Source organism: Aquarana catesbeiana, linkage group LG09 (genome assembly GCF_042186555.1).
Source record: "Aquarana catesbeiana isolate 2022-GZ linkage group LG09, ASM4218655v1, whole genome shotgun sequence".
NCBI classification, from domain to species: domain Eukaryota; kingdom Metazoa; phylum Chordata; class Amphibia; order Anura; family Ranidae; genus Aquarana; species Aquarana catesbeiana.
In genome coordinates, this window is record NC_133332.1 from 254,208,087 (window position 1) to 254,227,598 (window position 19,512).

Genomic DNA, 19,512 nt, shown 5'->3' on the forward strand with positions numbered 1-19,512 from the left:
CTCCATAAAGACATGGTTTGACCAGTTTGGTGTGGAGGAACTCAAATGTCCCTGACCTCAACCTCACTGAAAACATTTGGGATGAACTGAAGCTAGAAGCCAAGTTTTCTCAACCAACATCAGTACCTGACCTGATCATAAAGTCATTGACAAGTTTGGTGTGGAGGAACTTGAGTGGCCTTTGGAATCCTGACCTCAACCATAGCTCACCAATCCTGACCTCACCTTTCAGATGTACTGGGATGTCAATTGCATGTCAGGTCTTCTAATCCAAAATCAGTACCTGAACCCAAAAATGCTTTTTTTGGTTAACTAGGCACTATAGGTGAGATGGTCCACAAACTTTTGATCACGTGCATATTGTTATATGCTCCAGCACTGTAAACCCAACTTCTCACATCAAATTATGTTTCAAAAACATTAAAGTCATGCTACTTTAAAAAATAAAGCATCAGTGCAAATTAATTACAGCAGGAACGGTTGGATCAGTTTGGTGTGTCCTGCACAGAGCCCTGACCTCAACCCCAATGAACACCTGTAGTATGACCTGGAACTCCAATTGTGAGCAAGGTCTTCTCATCCAACATCAGAGGCGAATGTTCTATATTGGTACAAATTTCAGTTTTGTGTGAAGGAACTCAAGTGGCTGCTGCAAAAATATAGCCAGTTTGGCATGGAGCAACCTTGAGTCCAAACCCAACCCTTGAACAGTTTTTGGGATGAATTGGCATGCCATTTGTGAGCCAGGTCTTCTCATCCAAATTCTCACAAATGCTGTTTTGACTGTATTTACTACTGTCCTCTGCACTCAGCCTTATTTACTACTGACCTCTGCACTCAGCCTTATTTATTACTGACCTCTGCACTCAGCCTTATTTATTACTGACCTCTGCACTCAGCCTTATTTATTACTGACCTCTGCATTCAGCCTTATTTACAACGGACCTCTGCACTCAGCGTTATATACTACTGACCTCTGTATTTCGCCTTTTTCACTACTGATCTCTGCACTTGGCCCTATTTACCACTGACTTCTGCCCTTAACCTCCATTTACTACTGACCTCTGCACTTAGCACCATTTACTATTGTACTCAGCACTCAGTCTTCTATACTACTGACCTCTGCACTCCGCATGTTTACTACTGACCTCTGCACTCTTACTACTGACCTCTGCACTCTTACTACTTGTAACGAAACGTCCCACACTCGGCTTGAGTGCTTTCGTCATATATCGCTTCCTCCCAGTCTGAATATAGATATCAGATATTCCAACCACTAGAAACCACAATCAAGACAATACTCATTTGGTTGCTGAACATGGACTGTTTATTGTAAATACAGGTAATACTCTGTACAATCCACCCACCTTTGCATTCCGGGTGGGGTAAACTGTCCAATCAGCAGTGAGAGCTGTTGGAGGAATTTGCCCCCACCAATCTCGCAGCTAATCTACATACCCATCCTATAATATCCAAGGCAGACAGACACAATAGAACATTAGAATACAGCCAGACCCCAAACGACCCAGCAAAGAGTACACCACAAAATGAGACAATATAATATATATATATATATATATATATATATATATATATATATATATATATATATATATATATATACACAACATTCCAGTGTGGCTGTACTGTGAGTCCAATTAGTAGAGATCAGACTGGATTTCTCGGCCACCCTGTGCCCCTATTAGAGACACAGGGTAACTTAGACATAGGAGGTGCATGGGGAGCTGAAACAAGGTTTTCCCAACCACCCCAAGGGATTCTGGGTTCCACGGGCAACATCCGCCCAAAGTGCCTCCGTCACAATACTGACATCTGCACTCTTACTACTGACCTCTGCATTGCTTACTACTAACCTCTGTCTTACTACTGACTTCTAAACTCCAGCACACTGCATGCAGGAAAGAAGAATTATTGGGAGATGAAATTCTGGGGGCATGACTGTACCAATAGGATCTGAGCTTCCATCTGCAGCTGCCCCTCCAAATATATTACAAGCTTCTTGATGACACAGGTAATGGGCAGTTCCTGTGACATACTGTACATTTTAGGGACCCTTCATGGTATACTTTGCGCAATAACTTTTTGTGCATTTGGTGTCAAAGTGCCATTCTAACTGAATGGTTTGACAGCAGAACACCCAACCTAATGTGCATAACAGCTCATTTTATTGCATGATACCACAGCACAATAGTGTGATTGAACCCCAAGTGAAAGGAGGCAAATTTCATAATTCCACAACAGGCAGTTAATCGGTGTTCTCTCCAACAGCCCACCTACATTGTGACGTGGCAGTCACTCGGGTCAGTGTACATTGTCACAGACGTGATGCTTTGCTTGACGGTGTGGCAATTTTTTTTTTTTTTTTTAGTCATCCTACTTTTGATTATTACAATATTGACACCATTGTAATGTATTTTGTACATTCTTTATGGTGCAAAATATGCTATTACGGGGAGAGCTACCTTAGGTGACCCTTGAATCTCAGCATTTAGCTGAAAAAGCAGGAAGTGGCAGTGTTGCCTGCTGAATATCTGTAAACTGGCTCCAAACCACCACTGAAAAAGCAATCCACCGTAGACCAATCTTGAGAATGGCAGTAGAGCCTGCCGCCTGTGTGAATGAGCCCTTAGAGCCTTTCGTACCATCAAGCTATGGCAACACGCTGTAATGCACATCTGTTCGAAGGTGTGTTGGGATGCCAGGAACTATTGTCCTTGCAGCATGCCAATGCATGTAATGTACGTTGCTGAGCATTGCAGTATACCACATTGTAATGCACGCATTACCTCAAAGCCATGCTGTGAACAGGACCTTAATGTTCTTTGTGTTTGCTTTGGTGTGTGAGAGTACTGTTGCTATAATTTTTTTCTTTTTCCATTTCAGTGAAAATTAAAAAAAAATGAAACTAGTTAGGGTCACTTTGGACAGGTCTAGGGTAGTTAGGGTATCCACTATAACCCTCAGGAAACATTTAAAGCCCACCACACCCTTAAAGACTCACCAAAACCCACCTTCCTGCAATCGCACAGATGAAGCAGAAAATGTATCAGTTCAAGAAAAAAAATTGGATTTCGATCTTTAATGACCCTCGTCTCCAAATCCAAATGGGTCTGGTCACCCTGGATTGAGCATCATCTTGCAGCTGATTTTGATTGCATGTTATTCCACTCACCTGCCCTTGGTGCCTCTTCTTGGACCTTCTTTCTCTACCTTTTTATTTACCTTTCACTTCTCTTCTGTTTTTCTATAACTTCCCATGTTGGAACAAAACCTTGCTCCCCCCCTGTTATTTTCACCTGCCTAATGACCATCTCCACTCTACACACCAATGACCATCTCTACTCCACACACCAATGCCCACCTCTACTCCACAAACCAATGACCATCTCTACTCCACACACCAATGACCAAATCTACTCCACACCAATGACCATCTCCACTCCACATGGCAATGGCCATCTCTACGCTACATGGCAATGGCCATCTCTACGCTACATGGCAATGGCCATCTCTACGCTACACGGCAATGGCCATCTCTACGCTACACGGCAATGGCCATCTCTACGCTACACGGCAATGGACATTGCTACGCTACACGCCAATAAACATCTCTCACGTAGGTGATTGTGCAGGCTGCTCAATTCTGTAGAAATCTTTTCTGCAGTGTTGGGGATTTCGAGTCTGCAATAAAATGATCCGACAGGCGCATACCCACCTCCTACCCCCCGCTCTCTCCTCCAAGAAAAGTTATTTTACTGATGACACTGCCTTTAACATGATCCGGAAATGGTGGGGGAGAGAGAGGGAGAGTCTCATCAGTTGCAGAATTTTTTTCCTCCACTCACAGATGGTGTTACAAGCAGTGAAATAACTTTCCTCGTTGGAGGAGACGCAGGAGGGGGGCTTTTCACCGTCGGATCATCTTTTGTGCAGATGTGTCTGGAGACCCAAATCTGTTAATCCCACAGAGCTGGACAATCAGCAGCAGGAAGAGAACAGGCAGCCCTGCAGTGAAGATTTCTACGGAATCCATCAGTGCGGATCTTAGAACATGCCTCATCACAGGTAAGTAATGTAACTAAAGTTGTAGGAAAAATTTTTTTTCTTAGCTAAACTTCAGCTTTATTAAAAATCAACCAAAAACAATCCTAAAGCAGAGTTCCGGGATGAGCAGATAATTGTCTAACTCCATTCATCATGTGTATTCCTCCTCAAGTCTTTCCAGATTTGTGCAGTAATCCAGTGTGAGGCTTTTCCATCCTGTATTAAAGATCAGTCACTGCTGTTCTCTTTCCTTGTGCAGGATGACTGGTCTTGTCTCCTCCCCTCCTGTAGTTTTCTGTAGTGGGTGGGGTCGGCTGGGCCCCTCCCACAACTCTGCTCTCTGCACTGCAGCACAGTGATGATGTCATGACTACTTTTACAAGCTAAAATCTGTGTTGACACAGGCGGCTTTATATCCTTCGTGGCTATTGAGGAATGTAGTTAAAGCCTAAGTTCAGCTAAACTAAAAACCAGCGCAAGTGACATAGCTTACAGTTTGCCTCCAGAGGATTTTGGAAAAATGGCAATCGAGGAAGGCAAAATTAAAGCCAAACTCAGGGCAAAACACCTCTCTTTTAAAGCCTAAGTTTAGCTAAAACCAAAAACATAAAAATTAGCACAAGGGACATAACTTAGTTATTATGACGTGTCCCTTGTGCTGATTTTTCTTCTTTGAGGAGAAATCTTCCTCTGTCCTACCCCATCCTCATGGGTGGATGACTAGGAGCTCCACATCCTCCCATTCAGAGATTCTGTTACATTCATAGAAGCTGTAGTATGGCTGATGTGGCAGGAAGGGTTGGGCATAGTCAAGCCAAGACCTCCTAACAGCCCTTCAATTGTATTTGCTCCCGCTACACCAAAAGAGTGTGTGTGGGGTGTAGGACAGAGGACAATTTTTCCTAAAAGAAGAAGAATCAGAACAAGGAACGCCTCATACCAGAGGTAAGTTACGTACCCTTGTGCTGATTTTTATGTTTTTGATGTTAGCTAAACTTAGGCTTTAAATGAGCATTTTTGTGCCTGGAGTTTGGCCTTAACTTTGCCTTCCCAATTGCTTCCAGAAGATCTTGGCAAAATGGCTAACCTTTTTCCGAAATCTCCTGACTTTGAAAACCCTCCACGTCGCTCAATCCTACTACTAAATCAACTCGGCTCCGCTGTAAGTTTGAATAGAGACTGCCGTGTTCTCTTCGCAGCTCACCGAGTCTACAAACCTCAAAAGGCTTTATTGAGAGGTGTTAATACCTCAGTGGCGATGGCGGCGTGATTATGAATTGTGGCTCTTTGGTCACTTATGAACAGTAATGCGCTTCCTGGCCAATAAAGTACTTGAGTGAAATTCTAACAGGTAATTACCCTGATTAAAAGTCAATGACGGTTCACTTTTCATACACAAGCAGGCTTCGATGCATGCAAATAAAACAGCAAGAGAAGCTTGTAATTTCTTCCGAAGCCCTTTCCCGAGGATCTGATTTCAAACGGGTTGCCAGCTTCGCGATACAGCTCCCCCAGAGCCTGGCCCCAGAGACGTACGAAAACCTGGCCAGGTCAATATTTATGCAATGCAGAATTCTTCCAGAATTTAGCTCTGATTACCGAATTGGCAAAACACAATATATATCTAGAAGGGGGAAAAATGCTCTGAACTTTTTAAATATTGCATGAAGAAGAGTGGACAGAAATCAAGTCTACGGGCAAGCTGACAAAAGAATTTCCTCCACAACTTTTTTTTTTTTCTGTATTTTTTTTTTCTATTTTTTTGGACAGATTTTGATTGCCGTTGCCATTGCTACCAAAAAGTGCACTTGTCAAATGTATGAAGAAAAACCGCATCGGCGTCTGAAAGCAATCCTTATCTCTAAAGCTGTGCTCTCTTTATCCAGGTTACATGTCATTTCAAATAGGTAGGCTCTCAGCCTGCTGTCACTTTACCGGACTCGATGACAATAGGAATAACCAGCAGACAGATAAAAATACAGTAAAACCTTGGTTTGAGAATAGCGTTTTGCAAGACAAGCAACATTTTTAAATTAAATTTTGACTTGATATACAAGTAGCGTCACGTCACAACTGAGTATAAAACAGAAGAGAGGCGAATCTAAGTGTAGCAATGTGGTTACATTTAATGAAGGTACAACATTTAGAAACTCACATGGTTGATGATTAAAACAGGCACGTCTAAGTATGCAGGCATCCGGGGTAAAGCTGTACACATAGACCATCCTCCACACCGCCATCAACGTTGTCCCTTCCACGCTGCACTTCAAGCCACCGCTTTCAGATCACTCTACTGCAGGGTAGTCTTCCCGGTCACGATTGCAGACTGACAGCAGTGCGAGCCGGCAGTGCGAAGGACGGTCTATGTGGACAGCTTTACCCCGGATGCCTGCATACTTAGATGTGCCTCTTTTAAGCCTCAACCATGTGAGTTGCTAAATGTTGTACCTTCATTAAATGTAACCATATTGCTACACTTCAGAGGCGCCTCTCTTCTCTTTTATACTCTGTAGCTCCTGCTGGATTTTGCTTCTAATCCCCTTGTGGAGGCTTCCATTTGTGGATGGACATTTGATAGTTACACAAACTATCACACTGCTATAATCTTTTTATATGGACTATAAACTGAAGGACTTATGAATAAATGGTGTGGATCGAATCATTAGAGTTTCCATTATTTCTTATGGGGAAATTTGTTTTGATATATAAGTGCTTTGGATTACAAGCATGTTTCCGGAATGAATTATGTTTGGAATCCAAGGTTTTACTGTATAGGAGTTTGCGTTTGATGGGCTGAAATTTGGAAACCCAGCTAGTCTTTAGTAAATGTATCTAATGGATGATCAAAAACTCCATTCACAAACAAATTCATGAGAAAAGTGTTTAAAGCCTACCTTAACCCCTTTTGGGTGGGGGGGGGGGGGGGGGTGAAAGCAGGACGTAACTCCCAAAAGGTAGATAATTTCATTTTAACACCCCCCCCCCCCCCAAACAGAATTTCTGGAAATTTGTAAATTTTAGTTTTTTCAATTATTTCCTTTTTAATTTTTAATTTATTTATTTTTTGGTTTTGCCCCTCGCCACCAATTTTGACCTAGACCTGTACCTGCTACTGCAACACATATTCGCAACAATAAATGCACCGGGCAATCTCGCACATGTACAGTGGGGAGCCAGTTTTGATTCATAAGAAAGTCACAGCTAGCTCCCACATCTAAGTAAGTACCAGTCAGCCCAGCAAAGTCTGATATGTCACCACTCAATCTTGGCCATTTCCGCGCTGCCATCTTTTCATTTGATGTCATCAGAGTGATGGCTGTCTCTTCTGGGTACTTTGAGCCCCTGATGATGCGTTGGTGGCATATGTGCAGTGCAGGGGGCCGTTCCTCGCACATGCACAGTTTGCCTCGACACCTCCTGGGACATGCAACCTCTGGATCCCAGGAGGCTTCTTTGCCATCAGTCTCACCTAGGCAAGAAAGTAGTAAGTTCCTCAGAATAGTAGATCCCACACCCCCATCATGGTTCTCTTCAGCTGCTTGCCTTTTCTGGGTGCAGGCACCAGCTCTGACGATGTGCCAAATCGGCCATGGCTGCTCCATGTGCCGATCTGGTAGCCTCCTGGGAGATCCTGTGTATTGTAAGTATCCCAGGAGGCTCAGGGAGAAGCCAAGGCAAGGTGGGGCATATCATCAGAGCTGGCTGCCTGCACACAGAAGAGGCAACCAGCTGAAGAGAACCAGAATAGTGTGTGGAATCTACTGTATGACCTCTAAATAGCACATGATAACAAGACCTTGCTGGATTCATTGTGAGGATAAGAGAATGCAGCACTGCACATAAAAGGGGAAAAAATCTGGGTGGGTGGAGCTGCATTTCGCTTTTTAGTGGCTTTTCTGAGGGATGCAGTCCCACACTTTCTTGCCTAGTTGAGAATGATGTCAAAGCCTCCTGGGATTCAGAGGTTGCATGTCCCAGGAGGCTTCGGGGCAAACTGCACTTCACTGTGCATGCATGAGGAACTGGCCACCGCACTGCACATATGCTGTCATGCATAATCAGGGGCTCAAAGAACCCAGAAGAGACAGCCATCACCCTGATAACATCAGATGAAAAGATTGAGTGGTGGCTTGTATCAGACTTTGCTAGACTAACTGACTGGTACTTGTCCCTGAAGCCCAGTGCTGTCTTCCCACAGCCACTTCTTCTCACATCTGCGGGTCCCCAGTGCCGCCATCTTAGATGTGGGAGCTGGCTTTCACTTTCTGATGAATCAAAGTCGGCTCCCCACTGCACATTGGTGGGAGATTGGCTGTGTCCTGGATATTTTATAGACAGGCAACTTCTATCCTCATACTAATTAGTGGTTCCAAATGAATAAAAAATACTGCAGTAGGGAACACACACAAAAAGATACACTCAGAATCTTTCCAAAATAACTGTTTTGCTTTATTTTGACGCAATTGAAGGTTTTTATACACTTGATTTTCTAGGTATCACATTAATATTACAATTGTAGTTTTATGGTAACAAAGGGCGTAACATAGGCAGGCTATTTCTAATCAGGACTCAAAAGAATGCAAACAGGTACTGAAAAGTTTTAGTGCTGTGAGTGTAGTGTAGTAGTGCAATACATACAAAATAGTGTAGCTGGTTGGGATAAGCGAGGTCATTCTCGTCTAGATAAGAATTGAGGAAATGGGAGCGGGTACCTGTTAGAAAAAGGTACCTGCTCCCAGTTTAAAAAAAAAAAAAATCAGTGTGTTAGGGGCAGTGATAGGGAAGAGAATGATCAAAGGTCTGCTTTAAAGTGTATCTAACCCCCCCCCCCCAATTTTCTTTTTATAAATTGACACTTACCAGTCCTATGACAAGCCTGGGTTCACACAGGAGCAGTGGGGGAAACCGTATATACAGTGCCTTGCAAAAGTATTCACCCCCTTGGCTTTTTACCTATTTTGTTACATTACAGCCTTTAGTTCAGTGTTTTTTTAATCTGAATTATATGTGATGGATCAGAACACAATAGTCTAAGTTGGTGAAGTAAAATTAGAAAAATATATACATAAAACTATTTTTCAGAAATAAAAAACTGATAATTGGCATGTGTGTATGTATTCACCTCCTTTGTTATGAAGCCCATAAAAAGCTCTGGTGCAATTACCTTTAGAGGTCACATAATTAGTGAAATGATGTCCACCTGTGTGCAATCTAAGTGTCACATGATCTGTCATTACATATACACACACTTTTTTGAAAGCCCATTAAGGCTGCAACACCTAAGCAAGAGGCACCACTAACCAAACACTGCCATGAAGACCAAGGAACTCTCCAAACAAGTAAGGGACAATGTTGTTGAGAAGTACAAGTCAGGGTTAGGTTATAAAAAAATATCCAAGTCTTTGATGATTCCTAGGAGCACCATAATATCTATCATAACCAAATGGAAAGAACATGGCACAACAGCAAACCTGCCAAGAGACGGCCGCACACCAAATCTCACGGACCGGGAAAGGAGGGCATTAATCAGAGAGGCAGCAGAGACCTAAGGTAACCCTGGAGGAGCTGCAGAGTTCCACAGAGAGACTGGAGTATCTGTACATAGGATGACAATAAGCCGTACGCTCCATAGAGTTGGGCTTTATGGCAGAGTTCCCAGAAGAAAGCCATTACTTTCAGCAAAAAACAAAATGGCACGCTTTGAGTTTGCGAATGGGCATGTGGGAGATTCCCAAAATGTATGGAGGAAGCTGCTCTGATGAGACTAAAACTTAACTTTTTGGCCATCAAAGAAAACGCTATGTCTGGCGCAAACCCAACAAATCACATCACACAAAGAACACCATCCACACTGTGAAACATGGTGGTGGTAGCATCATGCTGTGGAGATGTTTTTCAGCAGTCGGGACTGGCAAACTGGTCAGAGTTGAGGGAAAGATGGATGGTGCTAAATACAGGGATATTCTTGAGCAAAACCTGTACTACTCTGTGTGTGATTTGAGGCTAGGACGAAGGTTCACCTTCCAGCAGCACAAGGACCCCAAACACACTGCTAAAGCACTTGAGTGGTTTAAGGCAGTGCGATTTGAGCCCATTCTTTTTGTATGAGGGTCAAATTGCACTGCACCGCAAAGGTATCAGTATCAAGTATCAGAGCATTTTCACAAGTACGAGTATTCGTGCAAATACTTAGTATCGGTATCTGTGGAACCCTAGTCACCAGGGCTTTTATTGTCAAAGAATAAAAGAATAAGTGAAAGAACTCACCCATCCCCCCCCCACTTTGCGGAAAAGTGTAGCGATGTGGTTGTGTGCACTAGCAGTGTGTAACACTCAGACTGTCAGGGTTAGGCAAAACTTTTTTTTTTTTTTTTTAATTTTGGATAGAGCATGGGAGGGTTATAACCCCTGTCACCTCTGCACCCAATGTCCACAGTTCACCTTGGGAACCCTTGTCCCCAGATTACCTCTGCTCCTCCTTTCCGCAGCTCACTTCTGCACATCATTGTCCACAACCCCCCCCCCCCCCAGTCCAAAGCTCAACTCTACACCCCTATCCAAAGCCCACCTCTGTACCCCTGCTCAAAGCTCACCTTTGCACCCCATCATCCAAAGCTCATCTCTGCACCTTACATCCACAGTTCACCTCTGCACCCTCATCCAAAGCTTACCTCTCCAACCTCCATCCAGAGCTCACTTCTGCACCCTTGTCCAAAGCTTATTTCTGAATTCCTGTCCAAAGCTCACCTCTGCACCACAGCATTCATAGATGAATCCCCGTCCACATCTCACCTCTGCACCCCCTGCAGCTCACCTCTGGACCCCCATCCTCAACTCTGTTAGTCAGCCCTGCTCTAGTACCTCCAATGTCCATATTATTTTCACACATAATGCACTCCTTTATGGCTCTGCCTCTCCCCCACTGGCCAGAGAGGTTATTCAGCAGGGGTGTTGGCATCCATTCACCAGGCTGCAGCACCAGGCTCAAGCACAAGGTGGCCCCAACCCCTTCGCCCATAAACACACTGTGCCTGGCAGCTGTTCCTCCTTGTGTCTCCATGAATGCAGGGATAAAGATTGTTCTGCGGGAGCCAATAGAGAGGAGCTGTCGCTTGAAAACACAGAAGCCGGGCTTCTGTGTTTACAAGAGATAGTAAATAGCAGTGAGCTCAGGGCCAGTTCCAGAGATGGCTGTTCCAGCTGAAAAAAAAGCCCTAGGTATCACCATCACAAAGTGTCTTGTTGCTCACTCGACAAAAAATATGTAGTAGTACAGAACACAACTTGGATCTGGGCTGAATGTAATTGAAACCTCGACTGGATTATTTCTATTAAGAACCAATATGTATACAAATTGTTCAAAACCTCAAAAAACTGAATAAAAATGAATATTTCCATACTGTGAGGCCACCTAATAGATCTTCAACGTTGCTTTGAGAAAGTGACCCTGTGAGGCCCCAAAATTCAATCATTTGTACTGGTGGTGACTTTGCATCTTCATATCTGGTTCTGACACCACAGCATCCATTGTGTTCACTTCCAACACCTATCATTAAGGGTCCATTACACTGCAATGTGTGCACTGAGCACAGGTAAATGCATGTGCATTGACTTGTGTTGGAACGTTGCATTCTATCCTGACATGCACTCTTCTCAATTGCTGGGACATGCAATCGGTCTACAGCACAGTGTAGGAGCCGTGTGCCGTGTAGTGTGAACATCTCTATTTACATATGCCATTCCTACAGGTCCTTGCATTCGCATGAGTTGGGGAACTTTATATTTTTTCCAGTGACCACATCTGGTCAGGCTCCATCTACTGTGCATGCATGGCTTTTGTGTCTGCAGCTGCCTCTAGTAAGCTTGGGTCAGTCCACTTGCAAATCTCCAGAGGTATAGCGGTCATTTTACCGCAGAGAAAAAAGTAAAAAAAAAAATTGTTTATGGCTATTTTCATTTCCTAAACAGCAGGTAGAGGACATACAATAATATAACTATAGTATTTGGGCTGTGTATTGCCTAAACTTCTACTTTTAATCATGTTCTGTGACCAACTGTCCCAGTGTTTATTTCATTACTGAGCAGCTGTGGTTGTTTTTTTTGACACTAGGCTATATGTCAGCCTGTTCAACCCCAGAGGAAACCTTAAAATGATTTGCAGGTCTCAGAGAACATCTGCTTAAAGTGAACCCTATCCCTTCTTCTGGATAGCGGGAAAGATGATTGTCAAGTCTTCCTTGGCAATGGTAAGAGCATAAATGAGATGATTAAACCCTCAAGCACAGGCACCAGCAGCCAATCAGCTTGGATTGATTTGGATAGGCTGTGTATTTGTATGAAAGTTCTAGTCTCGGTCACGCAAGGATGGCTCCATAGAACCCTTTAAGGAAAAAAAGGCCACCCTGGAACTGGAGATTGAAGCAACAGGAAATAACTTTTTGACAAGAAGAAGCATGTTTGGTAATTCTTCACCTTTAGCAAGTGAAATTTATCTTAAAAATTAAGCCATTATTATCTCTTCAATGGTTAAGGTTAAGACCATAACCATATTTGAAGACTTGACTACAGAAAAGGTCATCTAATAATTAAAAGGCTACTTTTTGTTGTAATTATTAATACAACTATGCCGCTGCTGGAGTGAGAATATCTGAGGCTAGAAAACAATGGGCATATTTGTATGTTACTGGCTTTATTCCAGGACAAACCAATCTAGTAACGATTAATACTTATACTAATTTATGTTATTTAGTCCCAAAGACAGGACTTTGCATTAAGGTTTCGGACATGCTACAATTTACAACTACTGTATCATTTTTTAGAAAAGCTTTACCTTCTATCATTAAAACAGTGTCCTTGAGCTCCAGTCCGGTAACTCTAATAGGCCAGTGTTTCTCCACCAGGATTCCGTGGAACCCTAGGATTCCTTCCAAGGATCCCAGGAGTTTCTTGAGCAGCGAACAATGGTGGATTGATCTCCTATCTACAATGACCACCATTTCTAGAGGGCACTTTTACATTGACCACCAAAACATGGAGTCACTTCTGCCCTGACCACCAATGCAGGGGGTCACGTCTACACTGACCACCCATGTTAGAGGACACATCATTTTGGTCTGCCTTTCTTTTTCTGCAGGTATGCATTTCAAGTATGCATTATAAGAATATTATTAAAATAATTTTTGTCAAGTCTCTGGTGTGAGGCCAGATTGCTGAGAGGGCGCCCCTTGCGGTTAAGTGCAATGCACCCTTGGGAGTGATACAGGGAGTGCAGTGCCCAAAAGGAGCACGTTTTGCCAGTACTGCTGCTGGATGAGCTGGTTAGCAGAGGACAGCTGGGGTGCGCTGGGTGGACTGTTGGCAGCCGTGCAAGGAGAAATCCCAGTTATGGAACGGCAGGGTGAACCAGGAACAGAGTCAGTAGCCAGACCAGGGGTAATACACAGAGGAATCAGTCCAAGATGGATACAGCAGCAAGCCAGGTCATACACAGAATTGTTGGTTGGTAGGGGATCAAATACTTATTTGATTCACTGAGCTGCAACTCAATTTATAACATTTGTATCATGTGCTTTTTCTGGATATTTGGTTAATACTAATGCGTCACTCATTTAAAATACACCTATGATAACAATTATAGACCCTTCATTTCTTTCTAAGTGGGAAAACTTACAAAATCTGCAGGGGATCAAATCATTATTTATAGTTATAAATAATAATAGTTATAGATCTAATCAGAGGAGGAAGAGTTATGAATATACTCAGGGGAGGAGGAGTTAGGAATATACTCAGGGGAGGAGGAGTTAGGAATATACTCAGGGGAGGAGAAGTTAGGAATATACTCAGGGGAGGAGAAGTTAGGAATATACTCAGGGGAGAAGGGGTTACAGATTAACTCAGGGGTGGAGAGGTTATAGATTTACTCAGGGGTGGAGGGGGTTATATGTATACTCAGGGGTGGAGGGGGTTATATGTATACTCAGGGGTGGAGGGGGTTTTATGTATACTCAGGGGCACAGGGCTGACATATATTTAGGGGAGGAAGAATTACAGATATACTCAAGGCGGGAAGGGTTACAGACAGTAAACTAAGGGCAGAGGACTTAAAGATAAACCCAGGGAAACCCAACCCAGAAATTACTGTTGATATATATTGTTGTAATGCTAGGTCCCAGTCCTCTGATAGAGAGGCAATGTCCCCCCTCCAAATGTGGAATAGGGGAGACTCCCCTTCTGAGTCTCCACATGTGAGACAGAGATATAGGGAAGATAGGGTTCTATACACACACCGGGAGATGAGGGACCTCTCCACCACGTACTGCACCACGGAGACTACCCTGAGAAATTGTGCTTGTGCTGCATGTTTCAGCTGCAAATATCGAAATATTGCCGTCCAATAGTATTTCCGGAAGCACGGCAATGCCAGGCCACCTGAGGAGAGTGGGAGCTGTAGTTTACGTTTTGCAATTTTAGGGATCTTTCTGCCCCAGATAAAAGAGGAGACTATCTCATCCAGCTTATGGAAGAAGGTGGCAGGGATAGGTACTGGGGTGTGCCTAAAGATATAGAGGAATTTGGGAAGGAAGGTCATTTTCAATAGGTTTACCCGTCCCACTGGTGTCAAGGGGAGAGCGTTTTCCAAGCTTGGCATTTCAATATCAGAGCTTGCATAACTGGGAATAGGTTGTCTGTCAGGTAGCAAGATAGATCATTGCTAATTTCAATACCGAGGTACCGAAATCTGGAGACCCTATGCAAAGGAGTCAGACGAGTCGTAGGGGGTCTGGTCAGACAGAGAAAAAAGGCTGGATTTGCTCCAATTGATTTTGACCTCAGAGAAGCTACCATATCTATGATCTCCAGAGCCGCCACTAGGGAATCAGAGTCATCGCTAAGATACAAAGTAAAATACAGAGTATCGTCTGCGTACAGTGATATCCGCTCTATCAGTGGTCGCACCTTCAGTCCTCCCACCTCACCCGCCGAGTGGATCAGGATAGCCATAGGTTCAATGGCCAGGGCAAAAAGGGGGGGGGTGACACTGCCAGCACGTACAAAAGCTGCTGGAGACCTGTATAGCCGCTTGACCCAACGAAGCCACCGCTCCCCCCCCCCCCCCAGGTGTTTTAATCCCTGAACAGTGCTATATTGGTGTGGAGCCGACAAATATTAATTTTCGTGCCTTTGCCCGGCATGAACCTGGTCTGATCCCCATGAATTAGGGTGAGTATAATTGCGTTCAGCCTATTTGCCAAGATTTTAGTCAGGATTTTAGCATTCACATTAAGTAATGATATTGGCCGATATGATGAGCACAGTTCTGGGTCCTTCCCAGGCTTCGGCACCACAACAATCACAGCCTCTGACATAGATGCTGGAAGTATACAAAACAATTCTTCGTTGCCGTAACAACAAAAAGCAGCTAACACAACCAACAAAGTAAAACAGAGAAAAAACACACAATAAGTGTAGCGCTAGTAAAAAATTAGTAAACGTCCAATATGGAAAACGTCAAAGTCACAGTTCCCAGTATAAATACTGCAGAGGGACCATCAATATATATATGAAGGGAAAGAAGTCTTTAGAAAAACATTCCAACCAGAGCTGTATAAAATCTTGAAATAAAAAACAGACACACCACCACCAATTGTAGGAAGGCTTACCGGATGGAGTGGACCCAATGGGGCATACGCCGGACTGGGTCGGATGCACTTAGGTGATGGGTGGCTGGAAGTGGCACGGGAAGGCGATGTTGGTGGATGGACCCACGCGTTACTCAGTCACTTTAGGCGATGCAGGAATCCAGAGAGATGTGTGGACCAGAACGCACGTTGCAGTTACGCTCAAATTAAATGTTGAAGGAGGCAGGTGGAAGATGGAGGGAAAGAAAAGGCCATATAGTGTAAATCCGTTTAGGAAATTTATTAAATAAAAAAAGGATATACACTCACTTGTAAAATGAAAAAAACAGCGCTGAAGATAAAATGTGGCGACAGTGGGGTCCTACCCGACGCGTTTCGTCTTCATAGACATCATCCGGTAAGCCTTCCTACAAATGGTGGTGGTGTGTCTGTTTTTTATTTCAAGATTTTATACAGCTCTGGTTGGAATGTTTTTCTAAAGACTTCTTTCCCTTCATATAGATGCTGGAAGGCATTGCTGCTCCAGTGCTTTAGTAAGCGTGGAAAAATAGTAAGGGCCCACCACGTTTAGGTTAGTTTTGTAAAATTTCATAGGGATTCTGTCAAAACCTGGGGTCTTGCCTGCTTGTAAAGATTTAATAGCTCCTTGGACCTCCTTCAGTGTAATAGGGTTCTCAAGAGTCTGCCTGGCCTCAGTGGTTAGGGTCGGGAATTCTACCGAGTCAAGGAATGTCATCAAATCGTCTAGAGAGTATGTAACTCTGGATGTGTTGAGTATAGTATTGCTCAAATCTGGTATTGATTTGTGTAGGGTCTGAGAGTAGATTACCACCTTCGTCTCTTATGTTAGCAATACAGAATCCGGCCTGACCGCACTCCCTGCTCAAATATGCGCTGGGTCTGAGCGAGCAGGAAACGCCGACAAGAAGCAGCACGAAGTGGCACCAGTTTCCCTGTAAGCGATAAGCATGTCAGTGTGCGTACTCTGATCAGGGGAACTCATGTATCGGGCCTCCAAACGCATGGCCTGTGTCTCGCCTTTGAGAGTTTCAATCTTGACTCCTTCCTAACTTTGGAAATATTAAATTGGTATCAACCTCTGGCATAGGCTTTAAATGCGTCCCAAACCACGTCTGGAGGAGCCGAGTGGTCATTATGTGTCCAGTAGTCCCTAAGCTCAGATAGCATCAGTGGTTCCATATTTTCATCTGTGATCCAGTACCTGGAAAGTCTCCATATTCCTGAGCCAGCCGCTTAGTCAGTACTGAGGTCCAGCAGGACTGGAGCATGATCTGAAATGCCACGTGGTAGGAGGGATACTGCGACGACTATGGGTAGCAGGGAGTTGCTGACATATATTAAGTCTATGCGAGATAGTGTTGCAGTAGCAGAATGGCATGTAAATTGTCTGCTATGTGGGTATTTCCACCGCCACGTGTCATGCAGGCCATACAGCTCCGCCCCTCGAGACAACGCTGAGTCGGTCATCGGGCCTGGACTCAGTTTGTCAGCACTAGGATTGGGGGCCATGTTGAAGTCCCCGGCCATGTTTATATTGGTTGTATGGTAATTGGCAACAATGGTCTGTATTTTATGCAAAACCACCATGCTCGCCGGCGGGGGCACATACAGGCCTGTAATAACCACTACTGTAATAACTTCTCTCTTCTCACATAGGGCATTCATAATTACATATTGCCCGTCAAGGTCCAGGCGGAGATCCAGAAGCACGAAGGGAAGTGCCTTATGGACTAAAATACTGACCCCACGGGAATGAGAAACGTAAGTTGAATGATAATAGGATCCCACCCAGGGTTTTTTAAGAGAGAGTATTTCGGGACCCTATAAGATAGGTCTCTTTTGAGTATACATATGTGCGAGTGGTATTTTTTCAGGTAAGAAAAGACTAAAGATCGTTTAAATTTGGAGTCCAACCCCCGCACATTCAAGGACAGTACTTTCAGGGGGGCCATAAAGGTAGGAAAACATTAGCTATTCCCGTCCTGCCACCTAGACCTCCGCCCAGACTCCCGAGCAAGATCAAATATGAAAACATTTTTTTCCAGCAGTCTCTTTTCCCCACACTGATATGTCAAGAGTAATATTGAAAGAATAAAAAGGTTAGCACATAAAGAACAAAAACTGTACTGTATAAAACAACTCATTTCCCCCCACCCCACGCCACCCCCTGGACTTGGGCGCGTTTGATATCCCAAACAAAACACGACTATTAGTCTCTGGGAGGCAATGTACCAACAGGGTGCCTAGAAGGCATACTAGAGAGTATGCACAACTGGTCAGCAACTGTGCTGCCTGCACATCAAGCAATAGGTAGTACTGGGGGCACATTCCTTAGTGAACCTGAAGTAATGCATAAGAAGGTAAAGGCAGTTATGCAAATCTGATCATAAAAAAATTTGAAAAGTAAGAAAATAAAAACATAACAGTAACATCCAGTTCCCCTTGCTCCGCAGTGGAATAATAGGTGTTAATATTGTGGATGCGAATCCTTCTGCAAAAAAAGTCTTCTGCTCAATGGTGGGGCTAGCTGGATAATACAACTATTGGTGTAGCAACAGGGTGAGACCCAGTGATGGCAACCTGAGGTATGGGTCATCAGGGAAAAGAGCAAGTAGTTCCATCATATGAGGAGAAAGGCCTGCTCTATAGTTATCCATGCCTTAAAACCGTCTGATGCAACCGGCATTAAAAGTATATGAACTCGCCCATCGGCGGGAGGAAGAAAGGGAGAAAAGGCATCTTGTCGTCCACAATCTCAGCGCTGCGGTAAGGACTCCAGCCAATTAGCAGCCTCTTCAGGGGACGTAAAGAAGTGATGGGTCTCTCCATCCTGCACTCGTAGTCGGGCGGGGAAGAGTATGCTATATTCAGGCCCTTCTGTCGCAAGGCAAGCTTCACGTGGTCAAATGATTTGCGCTGCTTCTGCGTTTCTATGGAGAAATCCGGGAGGTTAATTAAACGGGCACCCTCAAAACACAGGGCCTCAATCTTCCTGCTCTCCCACAGCACCATATCTCTGTCGCGGAAGTTCAGGAGTCAGAAAATGAACGTGCGCGGTGGGGACCCCGAGCCGCAGCCATCCTATGGGCCCGTTCAACTGCAAAGAATGGGGAGAACGCCGCCTGTGGGAATAGCTGGCGGAGGAGACGTTCGGTGAAGGCAGCAGGGTCGGGGTTCTCCGACCCCTCCGGGAGTCCGATGATGCAGAGGTTATTACTCCAGTTACGGTTCTCCGCATCCTCGGCATGGTATTCAAGTGCTTTAACCTTAGTGGTGAGGGTCCAGAGGGAGGACGAATGATCTCTCAGTACGTCTTGGGTGTTCCCCACACGGCGCTCAACCTCCATCAGCCGAGTCCTGAATTTGTCCATGTCCTTACGGATTAGACCCATCTCTAGCTGCATAGAATCGATTTTCCCCGTCAGTGTGGTTTGGCAGGTGTTGATAGCCTGCATCAGGGCAGTAAAGTGATCATGGTCCTGGATCGCCGGATCCGCGTCTTCTGTTTGTGACGCCATGTTGGAGAGCTTGCGGGTCCCGCCACGAGGTGGAATGTGGGACGGGGAGGCTTTCAGGTGCGCAATTGATTTACGCTTGCTGGGCATACCAGATCTGGGGGTCCTCAGCAGCACTTCTGTGGGTCCAAAATCATGTAGGTCCACAGGGAAACAGGATGATTAGCAGGCAGAGTAGCGGAGCTCTCTAAAAAGGCTTCTGCTCCGGTCACCATCTTGGACACGCCCCCAATTTATAACATTTGTATCGTGTTTTTTCTGGATTTTTGGTT

General features: G+C 44.4%; 1 protein-coding gene across 1 annotated transcript in view; it reads right to left on the bottom strand.

Moving 5' to 3' along the window:
- AR (androgen receptor) overlaps positions 1–19,512 on the bottom strand; it is a 354,006-nt gene that overhangs the window by 87,496 nt on the left and 246,998 nt on the right. The gene's annotated exons all lie outside the window — the stretch shown is intronic.